This window comes from Paramormyrops kingsleyae, chromosome 4, assembly GCF_048594095.1.
Source record: "Paramormyrops kingsleyae isolate MSU_618 chromosome 4, PKINGS_0.4, whole genome shotgun sequence".
Lineage (NCBI taxonomy): Eukaryota > Metazoa > Chordata > Actinopteri > Osteoglossiformes > Mormyridae > Paramormyrops > Paramormyrops kingsleyae.
The window spans coordinates 14,322,034-14,334,854 of NC_132800.1; the positions used below are offsets into that span (position 1 = coordinate 14,322,034).

The 12,821-nt window shown below is 44.8% G+C and overlaps 2 protein-coding genes across 2 annotated transcripts in view; both read left to right on the forward strand.

The window, feature by feature from the left end:
* The window catches only part of LOC140588991 (NLR family CARD domain-containing protein 3-like), a 165,043-nt gene that overhangs the window by 19,420 nt on the left and 132,802 nt on the right, over positions 1–12,821 (forward strand). The window lies entirely within an intron of this gene.
* LOC140588753 (protein NLRC3-like) overlaps positions 1–12,821 on the forward strand; it is a 139,809-nt gene that overhangs the window by 18,397 nt on the left and 108,591 nt on the right. The gene's annotated exons all lie outside the window — the stretch shown is intronic.

Below are 12,821 nucleotides of genomic sequence, written 5' to 3' on the forward strand. Positions count from 1 at the left end.
CATCACATAAACTGTCATTTGCAATAAAATTTCAAACACACCCAGATGTTTTTCTGTCCACAGTTTCAAAAGCCAAGGTTGACCTGCTGGTTTTGTTCCACAGTGCACTGCATTTAGCAAAAGCTGACCGTGATAGTCTCTTATACGTATTACTGCTGAAGCATCAACAGTAGCAACAAGATTAAGTAAATGGCAGGCACATTTTTGATGTCTGGGAAGTTGGTAGTCCAGGCCACAGTCCTCATCTAAAATACCAAAAAGGTCTTGGCACTCCACCTCCGATTCACTTTCGTCAGATTCATCCTCAAGTATGTAGTCTCCCTCCTCCTGTGCATCCTGAGCATCATCTTCTTTCTCCTCCCCATATATTCGAAAGGCCTTCAGGAAGTTTGAGCCACTATCTGTAGTTGTCCTAGTAATCTTTCCTCTGATTTTGTACTCTTCGTGTATTTCCTCTAAAGCAGCAGCAATTACATCGAATGTGTGTGATCCTGTCATCCGTCTGCAAGCCAAAGCTGCTGAACATCTCTCTAAAGATGTACTGTCTATCCAGTGGCAGGTGACCCCCAAGTAACTGCGCTGCCTGGCTGACCAGCAGTCTGCAGTTGTATCAATGTAATCAGCATGGTTTAATTTTTGGATAAGTGCACTCTTCATGTTTTCAAATGTATCCTGCACTTTGAGACGCAGTGTTTTTCTTGTCATGACTGTACACTGAGGTTGCAAGGTTTCTATAATTTTCCTAAATGACGGTAGTTCTATAATAGAAATTGGCTGGCTTCCTTCACAGACAAAACTGATCAGCAGCTTGTCAATCACTGCCTGTGTTACCTTCGTTGCAGGGCTGGAAAAGGCACTAATGATCTTTGGATTCATTTTTGAATTAGGTTCATATGCATATATATATATATATATATATATATATATATATATATATATATATATATATATATATATATATATATGCAGATTAGGTTACATTTGGTTTTATTATACATTAAAACTTGAATCATCAATAAATTGGTAATTATGTATCTATGGGCACTTTGGACAAATAGCAGTAAGTAAAAATAATATATGACTATAAGTATAAGTAAATTTTAATATATATATGAATTATTATGTATATGTTTTGTGATTAATGGTGTGAATGAATAATATTCTGGGCTAAGCAACTCTTCCTTTTAAAAGCAGTCTCCTTTAAAAACATTTATTTACTTTATTCTTACATTTTAAGTAAGAATAAATTCATTAGATAGGAATAAATTAAAATGCAATGACGTTCTGCACTTAACGTTAGGTGAAGTGTCACAAATAAAACCTTTAGTGAAGTGTACGAATTTGTGTATAACGTCACAGTATGCGCTTCAATTTATTTAGATTTTTGGAAAATGGATATGAAAACATGCAGACGTTTAGAATGAACGTTTTTTACGAACGTGTGTTGTTTGTAAGGTTCACAAGATATTTGTCATTGCTTGCACAAGCGCGCATATGAGGAAAAACATTCGGACAGTGTGTGAAATATGGTACTATAAGGTCAAAGTGCCCATAGTTACTAAATTACCATTAATAGGGTTCAAATAGGCATCATATTGACACTTACCGGTACGTTTTTTCAGGTTGGAGCTGGAATTTTTGTACGCAGCGATGGCGCTTTTTTTGGTGCACACAGCCTGCATCGCATTATGAAACTGTTCTTTCTCACATCTTGAAGTGAAAAAATAGAGTTGATTTGAGGCCACGGGTGATCTGCCCCCGATAGCTCACACACGTCATCCTCTGCTTCAGCCATCATCTTTCTAAACGCGCGCTGAACTTAATCGGGAGATGCGTAGCAGACTCTCGCGAAGCAGCCTCTCCAACGTCTCGCGAGACTTCAGATCAAGTCACGTAAACGAATTATTATTTCATATATCTAATATTTATTACAATTTTATCAGTAACGGAGGAACGCCATCAAATGTAGCGAAGTAAAAGTAAAGTTTTTTCACTAAAAATGTACTTGAGTAAAAGTAAAAGTACCTATCTTTAAATATACTCTAAAAGTACTAGTTACCCCAAAAATGTACTCAAGTAAATGTAACGAAGTAAATGTAATTCGTTACTACCCACCTCTGCTATCATGACACATACATTTAGGGCCTTGGGGGTGGGCACACAAAATGGCATCCAGAGGGCAGTCTGATCACTCAGCCTTACCTCTGGTGCCAGTGCCCACTTCTCAATTTTAAGTTGCACATAGACATTGAGGTTTCTGGGGAGGGACCGAGCTGACACCAGCTGCTGATTGGCAGAGGGTGGTTAGCACCATGCCCTTCCCCTGTTTTAAAACACTGTAGAACAACACGCACCAACACCACATCTGAGCGGGTGAAGGGAAGCATGGGGTCTTTTCACACCCTGTTCTCTGTTCACCATCTGGGGCCGGGGGCTGGGAGGAGCTGGCCGTCCGGTCGGGGTCTGGGCTGGTGGGCTTCTCGGCTGCTGTGGGGTCCGGGGTGGTCTTCTTGTCTCCGCGCCAGAGGACAAAAGGTGTCAATCTCCGGGGTCTGGTGGCGGATTGCCCCTCTGGGGGTGGTGGTGCCTGGATCTTGGAGTACAGAGTATATATGGGGAGTGTGAGTGTGCGTACGCCGTTCATTTCTGTGTCTTCATGTTGGGCGAATGGGTGAATATTTGTTTATGTGTGCATGAGGGTAGGAACGTATGCTTGTGTATGTGTGCGCCTGTTTGTCTATACGTATGTGTCAGGTTGGGTCTTAGACTCCACCTGAAATAACATCTCAGGCTCTATTCCCTCCGCCACACTCCCTGCTGGTGGATGAGGCCCCCAGCCGCTGGTATGTTGGTGGTCCGGGGCTGGATGCTCGGGTGCGTACTGGCTCATTCTCAGCTGTTGCTTGGGGGGCCTGACCCTTCTAGCCCTGTCGGGCCCCTGCTGGGGGGTGGGGGGGGACCTTGGTTCTCTGGGCCCAGGGACCGGTCTGCCCTGGTGTGGCTCGCCGCCACGGCCCCCTGGGGCTCCTGCGATGTGGCTGCCGGATGACCCCCCAGCTCTCCTCTGCCCTTTTCTGGGCAGGGGCTGCAATTGTCCCTGTGGTGGTCTTCCTGGGACTCCTGTGCCCTGGGGGACCTCCATATCTGCTTCATGTCCTGGGGGGCAGGGCTGTGGTTCTCCACACACACTACTAGACATTTACATGGAGAAACCTTATGAACACCAGCGCACTGACACACACAGGTGTGCACACAGGTGTACAGACTCACAGACACACACTGTTGTTATGTTGCGTGGTAACTGACTGGAGTGGTAAAAGCAGGGTAAGGAGTGACGAAATGACACACAGCACGGCAGCATGGTATTTTTAAGTCTCTCTGTATTCTTCTTCTGGGGAAGCACACACAGCCAGCAAACCCTTTCCCTCTGTCGCCACATATTGGCAAATGTACAGAACACAACAACTGTCTTGATCGGCTTTTGCTTCTAAACATATATTGTACTATTAGTTATGTGTGCTGTTCAACAACATTTAACATTTAATGTTCATTGTGATTCGTACAGATGTGACTGATGAGCAAAGGACAGACTCAATGACTGCAGTGTAGAACTGGCTCAGCGGCTCCCGTGGCAGACCGTACCTCCTTAGTTGCCGCAGGAAGTACATCCTTTGCTGGGCCTTTTTGAGGATGCAGTTGATGTTGGGCTCCCACTTCAAGTCTTGGGAAATAGTTGTTCCCAGGAACTTGAAGGTCTCGACCATTGGATACGGTGAGAGGAAGAAGTGCCTGACGGTGCCTCCTAAAGTTCACTGTCATCTCCACAGTATTGAGTGTGTTAAGCTCCAGGTTGTTCTGACGGGACCCGAACACCAGCCGGTCAACCTCCCGCCGATGTGCAGACTCGTCACCATCCTGGATAAGTCCAATGACTATAGTGTCATCGGCAAACTTCAGGAATTTGACCACTGCGTCATTGGAGGTGTAACAGTAAAGTGCAGAGTTCAAGTAACGTGCAGGAAAGTGCAGGAAAGCATTAAAATGCAGGCCCCGGTAAAGGAAGCAGAAACACCAGTACAGCAGTAGGGGAGAGAGCACCCCCTGCTTAAAGCGAGGATAGAAAAGATGTCTAAAAAGTGGGGGAATAGAACAAAGGCCCTGGTAACTAAGTGGCCTAAAGGGGGCACATGGGATGTGGCGGCGTGTGAGGAGATGGAGACTCTGATAAAGTATCATAAGGCTAATAAGAACACAGAAAGGCGTAAAAAGAAAAGGAGTGAGGAACTGGAGGTACTGAGGTTATTTAAAGCAAAGGGAGAGGCCTGGAGAAGGGAGCAGAAAGCCATGAGAAAGGCACTAAATGAGAAGAAGGGGGGTGAGAAAGAAGAGATGAGGCAGGAAGAAATATGGCCACTGTCATATCAAAGTCAGTGTCCGTTAGTGGAAGCCCCCCCTCCTTCATACAAGGGTCAGTTTCCAGTAATAGAGGGGAAGGTAGAATTCAGAGGTGAGGTGACACAGAAGGATGAAGGAAGTAGGGAGCAGAACGGAACGGCAAGTTGTTTAGATGGATACAGGGAAGTGAGTGCATTGCTGCGGCAGGCAGTGCAGGAAGGACTGCGAGGGAGTGAGAGAAGAACAGAAGGCCAGGCATGTGGGCCTGAGAAACAAGGGAGTGAGATAAAGGTGGAGTACGGAGCAAGTGGTAGTAATGCAGAAGGGCTGGTGCATCTGCTGGACACCCCTAACCCTCCATCTAAAGGATGGAGTCAGTTTCCGGAGAAAGAGACAGAAACGGAGAGTGAGGAAGGAGTAGAGGAGGATAATGCAGATCATAGAATAGTGAGAAGCAGGAGGGCTGTGAAGCCCCCCACCAGGAACACTCCGATGCTTCCGCTGAGGGTGAACGGAGCACAGACACAGTATGGGCCGTGGGCAGGACAGGATCTGGAGGGCCTGATTCTCAGACTCCCAGTTCTGGCAGAAGGGGCCGGAAAATGGATAAAAGCATTTGAGGAGGAAACTATGGGTCGGCTCCTGGCGATAGGGGACATAAAGGTGGTTCTGGCTCGCGTTTTGGGGGCAGACGGAATGGAGAGACTGCTGCGAAGCAGTGGCCTGGCAGCGGTGACAGGGACTCCTGTGAATGATGCATGTCACTCTGACGGTTACCGTGCTAACTGCTGGCATCAGCTGCGACTAATGTTTCCTCCACGGCTGAGTGTGGTTGAAATGAAGGTGGAGCCCATCAAGGAGGTCTGTACTGAAGGGCACTGCAGGACGCGCTCCCTAAGCCAGTGAGGAGCAGGCTAAGGCAAGTGGGGGGGCTTATTACTATGCCTGAGGAGCAGCTGATTCACACTATTGACTTACAGAGAAGAGGAGGACTCTGCTAAAGAGCGTGAGAGGGAGTTGACAAAGAAACTGATTCAGATGCAGCTGGAGGAGCAGACCACCAAAAAGAAAAAAGTCCAGGCACCAGTGGTCTCTCCGGACCCAAGCCCCAGGGGGCAGCCTGTGGACAGTCGACAGTCTCCTGTCACTGGGGCCCCCCAGGATACTAATTGGCCTCTGGTCCCTGATTGGAACAGAGTATGATAGGTGGGGGGGGGGGTGACCAGAGGGCACCTAATTTCCCACAAATTAGGCAGTCCCAGTCTATGGGGAGACTGGGGAACAGGCCACCCCAGCTGGTGTGCTCCTTCCTGTCTCCTGATTTGAAAGCCCTCCTCTTCTGCTTGAGGACGGCCTTGATTTCTGGGGTAATCCAGGGTTTATTGTTTGGGAAGCACCGCACAGTCCTGGTGGGTACGGTGTTATCCACACAGAAATGAATGTAGTCCGTAATGCAGGTCACAAGGCTGTCGATGTCCTCCCCATGGTCATCACAAAGCACTTGCCACACAGTAGAATCAAAACAGTCCTTTAGAGCCTCCTCGCTCTCCTCCGACCATCTCTGCACTGAGTGGGTGACTGCTGGCTCCCTGCGCACTAAGGGCTCATACACAGGGACAAGGTGCACCAGGTTGTGATCTGATCTTCCCAGGGGAGGGAGAGGTGATGAACTGTATGCCTCTCTTGTGTTGACATACAATAAGTCCAGTGTTCTATTCTCTCTGGTGGGGCATGTCATCGAGTGAGAGCCGGCTCCCCATTTTCTTTTCCTTTCGCTAATCAGCTCTCACTGTCAGTGGCTCAGCTCTGCTCAGGGAAAACTTTGTTTTGATTGGCAGCATGGCAGCCTTGTGGCCAATCACGTGTGAGGATATAGGATCATACCATTATGTGAAAACAGAGAGGGCGACAGATGCGACCGTCCGTCCCCTCAGTCAGTGAGTGAGACAGTAGACAGCGGTGAGGAGGAGAGGGCGAGTGCGTCGCAAAAACGTAAATATGACTGACACCCGTAAACGAAGCAGCATCTGGCTACAGTTTAGAGACACTGGGAATAGCAGAGCAGAGCGTCTTCATTGTAAAATGAAAATAACAGTAAGAACAGGTTCCACCACAAACCTGCACAAACACATCAGAACTGTCCATCCCACAGTACAGTTGCGGGAGAGAGGGCAAGCTGGCTCAACGTCTACTGACCCTGGGGGGTCTGGTCCCAAACCAACAACAACTGCTGCTGCAGCAGCTACTAGTCATGCAAGTATAACCGTTCTTACTGCAACTCAAAGCAAATTAAGTTAGTTTATACCAAAGCAGATGACCCCAGCCAAACAGCACAGTATTGATGAGGAGTTCGATAAAATGATTGCCACTGATTTCCAGCGCTTTTCCATTGTGGAGGACAAAGGTTTTAAAAGTCTTGTCAAAGCCTTAAATCCCACGTACTCTACCCAGTAGAAAAACACTGTCGCTAAAAATGATCACAAAACTGTATGACATAGAACGTGCATTATGGCAAGACTAAGTGAAAAAAGCTCCATCAGTTTGCCTGACACCTGACTGCTGGAGCTCTACAACCACCTGCTCTTTCATGTCTGTCACTTGCCACTTTAGTGAAAATTACAAGATGACATCTTGTCTGCTGGACATATATATACAGTCATTGACAAAAGTCTTGTCACATAAGGACATAGTAACTTAAAAAGGCATATAACTTTATTTCTAATCAATCAATTGTTACATTGAATGGATCAATTTAATGTCAAGGACTTTAACATTAATAACTGGGTGCAAAATGAAACAGTCAAAAAGTGTCCTGATGTTCACAGCTTGTTAAAGTCCATAACACCTGTTTTTGCAAGGACAAAAGTCTTGTCATGTCTTTTAATGATTCAACCAATCACAGATTAGAGGTTCACCTGTGACAAATACTGTAATTAACATAATCCCAGGTGTGTATAAAAAGATCTCCAGCAAACCAGACCTTCACTTGAAGTGCAGCCTGGCTTCTGAAAACATGCCAAAGATTCAACCACAGACCAAGTCTGCTGCTGAGGTGGCAGACATCGTTAATGTATCCAAACATCAAGTGGAGAGGATTAAAAAAAGATATGAAGAAACTGGTGATGTTCATGACAAGCCCAGGTCAGGCAGACCACGTAAGACAACTCTTCAAGAGGACCGTTTGTTGCTTTGAAAGTCCAGGGCCAACCCTTTTTCAACTGCAGCAGAGCGACATCAGAACTGGTCACCAGAAACCGCTGTGTCTACAAGAACAGTTTCTCGAATTCTCGCACGCAGTGGTCTCCATGGCCGAATTAGTGCACAGAAACCAGCATTAATGAGAACACAACAAAAAAAGCGTGTTGAATTTGCCAAGGCCCACAGCTTGCAGCAAGGATGGACAGTGGCAAAGTGGCAGAAGGTTGATTTTTCTGACGAATCATCCATTGAACTGCATACCAAATGCTGCAAATACTGTAGGAGACCTGTTGGAACCCGCATGGACCCAAGATTCACCCAGAAAACAGTCAAGTTTGGTGGAGGAAAAATCATGGTTTGGGGTTACATCCAGTATGGGGGTGTTCGAGAGATCTGCAGAATGGATGGCAACATCAACAGCCTGAAGTATCAAGACATTCTTGCTGCCCATTACATTCCAAACCATAAGAGGGGGCAAATTCTGCAGCAGGATGGCGCTCCTTGTCATACTTCAGCCTCCACATTGAAGTTCCTGAAACTGACGAGGATCAAGGTGCTCCAGGATTGGCCAGCCCAGTCACCAGACATGAACATTATTGAGCATGTCTGGGGTAGGATGAAGGAGGAGGCTTGGAAGATGAAACCAAAGAATCTAGACCAACTCTGGGAGTCCTGCAAGACTGCTTTCTTTGCCATTCCAGATGACTTCATCAACAAGTTATTTCAGTCATTGCCAAGACGTATGGATGCGGTCCTCCAAGCTCATGGAAGTCATACATGTTATTAATTCTTTCTTCCAAGGCACCATGACTTTATGTTCTGATATTATTGTAGCATGTTTGTGTATTCTAAATAAAGTATATGTATAATTTCTACATTATTTTTGTATATGACAAGACTTTTGTCCAGGCAAAAGTTGACCTTTCTGTCCTAATTACATGACAAAACTCAATGAATGATGAAAAACTTTATTTTGGTATAATAAGCATAATCTAGAGGGCTTAGCCTTTCTTATAAGCCATTTCTGATACCAACTGATTAACTACAGGTCAAGTTATTATTTGTTGTTCCTACAACTTGGTTAAGTGACAAGACTTTTGTCAGGCACTGTATATGTGTGTGTGTGTGTGTGTGTGTGTCGCATGGATAATATCCCCAAAAATCCTACACCGGGCCACTGAGTCCGTGTCCATTTCTGCTTAGACCACTTCTGCATTTGCAGCATTTCCAGTTTGTAAATGAAAGTAAAAGAATTTTAATGCTGGACTCTCCATTTTGTCAAGAAACGAGGATAAGACTCTGTTTTGCAAGGTAAGATTTTATTCAAAAGACAACTTATAATAAAATAAGCTATATTTGGGAGGATATATTAGAGCAGATGCTATATACTGTTTCTCAAACCAGTCCTGGGAGACCTCAGACATACATATGTGTGTGTGTATATATATATGTATGTATGTATACATATAAAAACACAGCTATATATAACGGCCGCACCCGTTGCATGAAGTAGCTACTAGATATTATGCATGTATGTCACTATTTACCCTTCGTGTTCATAGAGGCCCCAGCATCAGTCATCTGCTCTAGATCGGCAGAAAAATGGGGGGAGCTGCTTCTGAAATGACCCCCCCTGTGGAGTGTGAAACAAAGAGAACTGAGAGGTAAGACAGAACCTGTGTGTTTGTACGGCTTTACACACGGTCATAAAAAATAAATGTTCCAGCATTCTTGAAAGAGAGAGTAATCTGTCTTAACTTAATTCACTTCCTCGAGACTTAACTGATTCAGGTCCGTGGGGTAGATGATTTATGTTTATCATTTATAAAATTTATGAAATTTAATTCCCTTCAAGAATTTACATTTAATTGTACTCCCTGGACGCCGTCCTCTGCTGCCACATAGCGCTGATTCTTCAATTTTTCACGACATCTTTGGGGCGCGAGATGATTTTCTGAATATGCGGTAAAATAAAGTTTATATTTTCGGTCTTTGCAACCAATCAAAACATTGCTATCGGTATTCAGTGACAGTCGAGAATCCGGTTGGAAATATTTATTTTTTTTGTAACTTGGTGAAATTTATTGTGGGGATCCCCATTTAAGGCTAAATGTAGGCTATATAATATAAAGCAGTGGTTCCAAACTTTCTCTGCAGGGCCCCCTTTTCTACATAGGAACATTATTGACACCCCCCCCCCCCCCCCCCCATTCAAACTACACAGGTTCAAATTCAAACTTTATTTGAAATACAACTCCCTTTTCTAATTGGGCGAAAGAAATGCAATTACAAATGGTGCAATTTCACCTCTGTGGGAGAAATAAAGAGCAAACTGAAGTTATAAACAAGAATAAAGACCTGTCTCCACAAAAATATCTGGGAAAATTAACCAGTTCCCAGTCAGAACAAAACTTAAAAGGGGATCATCTGAAGTCTCACACCTTTCAGTGGCTGGTGTGGGTTTGCTTTGTGCTGCAAATCTTCTCAGTTTGGGGTTGCAGCTGGGAAACAGCCACTCTTAGTTCCTTTTCAAGGTCCAGCTTTGATCTGTATTTTGTCTTAATAGAGGCCACAGCAGAAAAACCTACCTCACATAGCTAGGATGTAGCAAAAGGAAGGAGTGTGCCCACAGCTTTCCCTCCTAGCACTGGCTAATCCTTCTCCACTCCAATCCAAAATGCAGCCAGTGTTTTAGACTTAAATTGCAGCCTCAAGATGAATCTGAGGCTCAAGAGACAAATTGCAGCCTTGATGAATCTGAGGTAACATCAATGAACTGTGGTCTGTACTACGAAGCGGGGTTACTGGCTTATCGGGGTAACTTGTCGGATTTAAGGTAATCTGTGCAACATGTAAGTGAACCAATATATAGTCCATTTAAACCGTGGTACCTTAAATCCGACAAGTTACCCCGATAAGCCAGTAACCCCGCTTCGTAGTACAGACCACTGTTCCTTCTGGAAATATTTTTGTAGGGCGGAGAGGTGAGCTTTCATGCGTAAGATATTTGTGTTCTGAAGCTTGTTGAGCACAATGATTGTGTTCAGGTTCCCAAATGAGCCTACATTTCCCTCAGTAACTTGCTACTCCCATATCTCCAGTTTTCTTGTGAATGATGTGATTTTATCTGCCAGATGTGGAAGGTGTGTGTTTGTGCCTTGCATCTGCAGATTTAGTACATTGAGTTTCTGAAACATGTCACTCAGGTATGGAACTTTCAGGAGGAATTTGTCATTTTGAAACTTATTGGCAAGCTCGTGACCCTCTTCCTCCATGAAAGTGCTGATCTCATCTCGGAGCTCAAATATTCTGGTAAAAACTTTCCCACGTGACAGCCAACGAACCCCACTGTGAAACAAAGCAGCTGTGTGGTTGGAGCCCATTTCCTCACACAGGGCAGAAAAAAGCCGGGTTTTGACAGGGCGTTTTAATGTAGTTTACTGCAGCGATGACATCCGTCATTACATCGTTCAGCTCGGGACTCAGCTGTTTAGACGCCAGCCCTTCTTGATGCATCATACAGTGTGTCCACTGCACACTGGGAGAGACGCGCTTCACGAGCGCTTGCAGCCGCCCCGTTTCCCAGCCATAGCCTGAGCCCCGTCTGTACAGATCCCCGCACCGTCCTCCCATTTCAGATCAGCCTCTCAAATAAGTGTCAGTGATTTTAAGCATTTCTTCTGCAGTGGCTCTGCAAGTGATTTGCTTACAGAGCAACAAATCCTCCTTGAAATCCTCACATCGATATATCTGATGTACGTTATGAATAAACAGTCTCTGTTACTGTCAGTAGCTTCATCCACCTGCAGTGTGAAGTGGCGGCTGTCCCGCACCTTGTCAGGCAGCTGCTCCTCTATGTCTTCTGACGTCATGAATGCGCCTCGCGGTCATATTGTTTGATAACGGAATTGCCTTTAACTTGCTGGCTTCATCAATTGTTGCTTCATCAATCATAGTTGCAACCATATCAATAGTGGAGGGAAGTATTAATTCCTGTGTGGTTTTTACACTGAGCAGCTCGGTAGGCAACTTTATATGATGCCAGTTAAGTGTTTTTAGGCAAAGATACAGCATCAGTAATGATGCTTTGTTGTGCACGGCAGTTTGTGAGTTTTCCTTTAAAGAAATCAACTGGCTTATCTTTATGCTTAGGCTGTGCTGTCTCCAAATGACGACTTTATTTGGTCGGCCTCAGACTGTCAGCAGCGAGTATTTTCAGACACACAACACACTGGGTCTCCTCGTTACCCACCATTCTCGCTGTGAGACCATGGGCCAGATATGACTCATCATATTTTCCCTTCTTTGCTTTGGAGCTTGAACTTGCAGCTGATGAAGAGTCAGCCTCTGCTGGAGGCCTGGCTGGGTGCACAAACTTGCCCACGTTTTTGCTAGCAGTGCTCGAGTGGAGCGTGGGCTATCCCATTGGTGCACCCCCTGCAATACCCCCCCAGTTTGGGAACCACTGATATAAAGAAACAACAGGCAAGTCTAGCAAAGGAGGCTATCCCATTTTAGATTAGTTTATTTCACATTAAAGCTAACTGTAAACAAGCATGAATGCATCAAGAGCTTCATGGCATAACAAAGTATATGAAGACAGAGCAGAAGGTTAAACAGCTGAAGATTTAATGTGACCCTGTCCACATTATATGGGTTATATTTATGTAATGAGGATCTTTCCTCTCACTGTCCACAGTGTCCTGATGGAGAGAGCAGGCTCACCTGTGCCCAGCTGTGTTTCCATGAAGAGTGACAGGTCAATGGACCCACCAATCTTATTCAGAGAGGGACGTTTTCCTACAGATCAAAGGTAAATATGCATTTAAACATTGTTTAAAACACTCAGACTCTCAGTCAAAAGACATACAGGCAAACACAAGCTACAAGAAAAAAAACTTCAACTTTCAAACTTTTTTAACTTTTGCAAATCCCATTGTCTGAAAATTTAAACAGAAGTTTTGTCTGTCTTCTATATAAATCACGTCTGAGGTAAAAGGATGAGGATTACTGTAAAGACTGACTTCTTGCGAGCTGTAATTAGAAGGTAGATTGAAAAGTGCATTTTAAATGTCAATCCTCAGCATTCAGCTGGAAAAAAGCTACTGCTCTATATTGATTAAGCATGACTGGGCAATAGATTGTCTTCTTCTGGGACGGATGTTTCTGCTTTGATAATTAATAGATTCTCATGGGCTCCTTAGCTCTGTTCAGACTGAGGCTTCTGT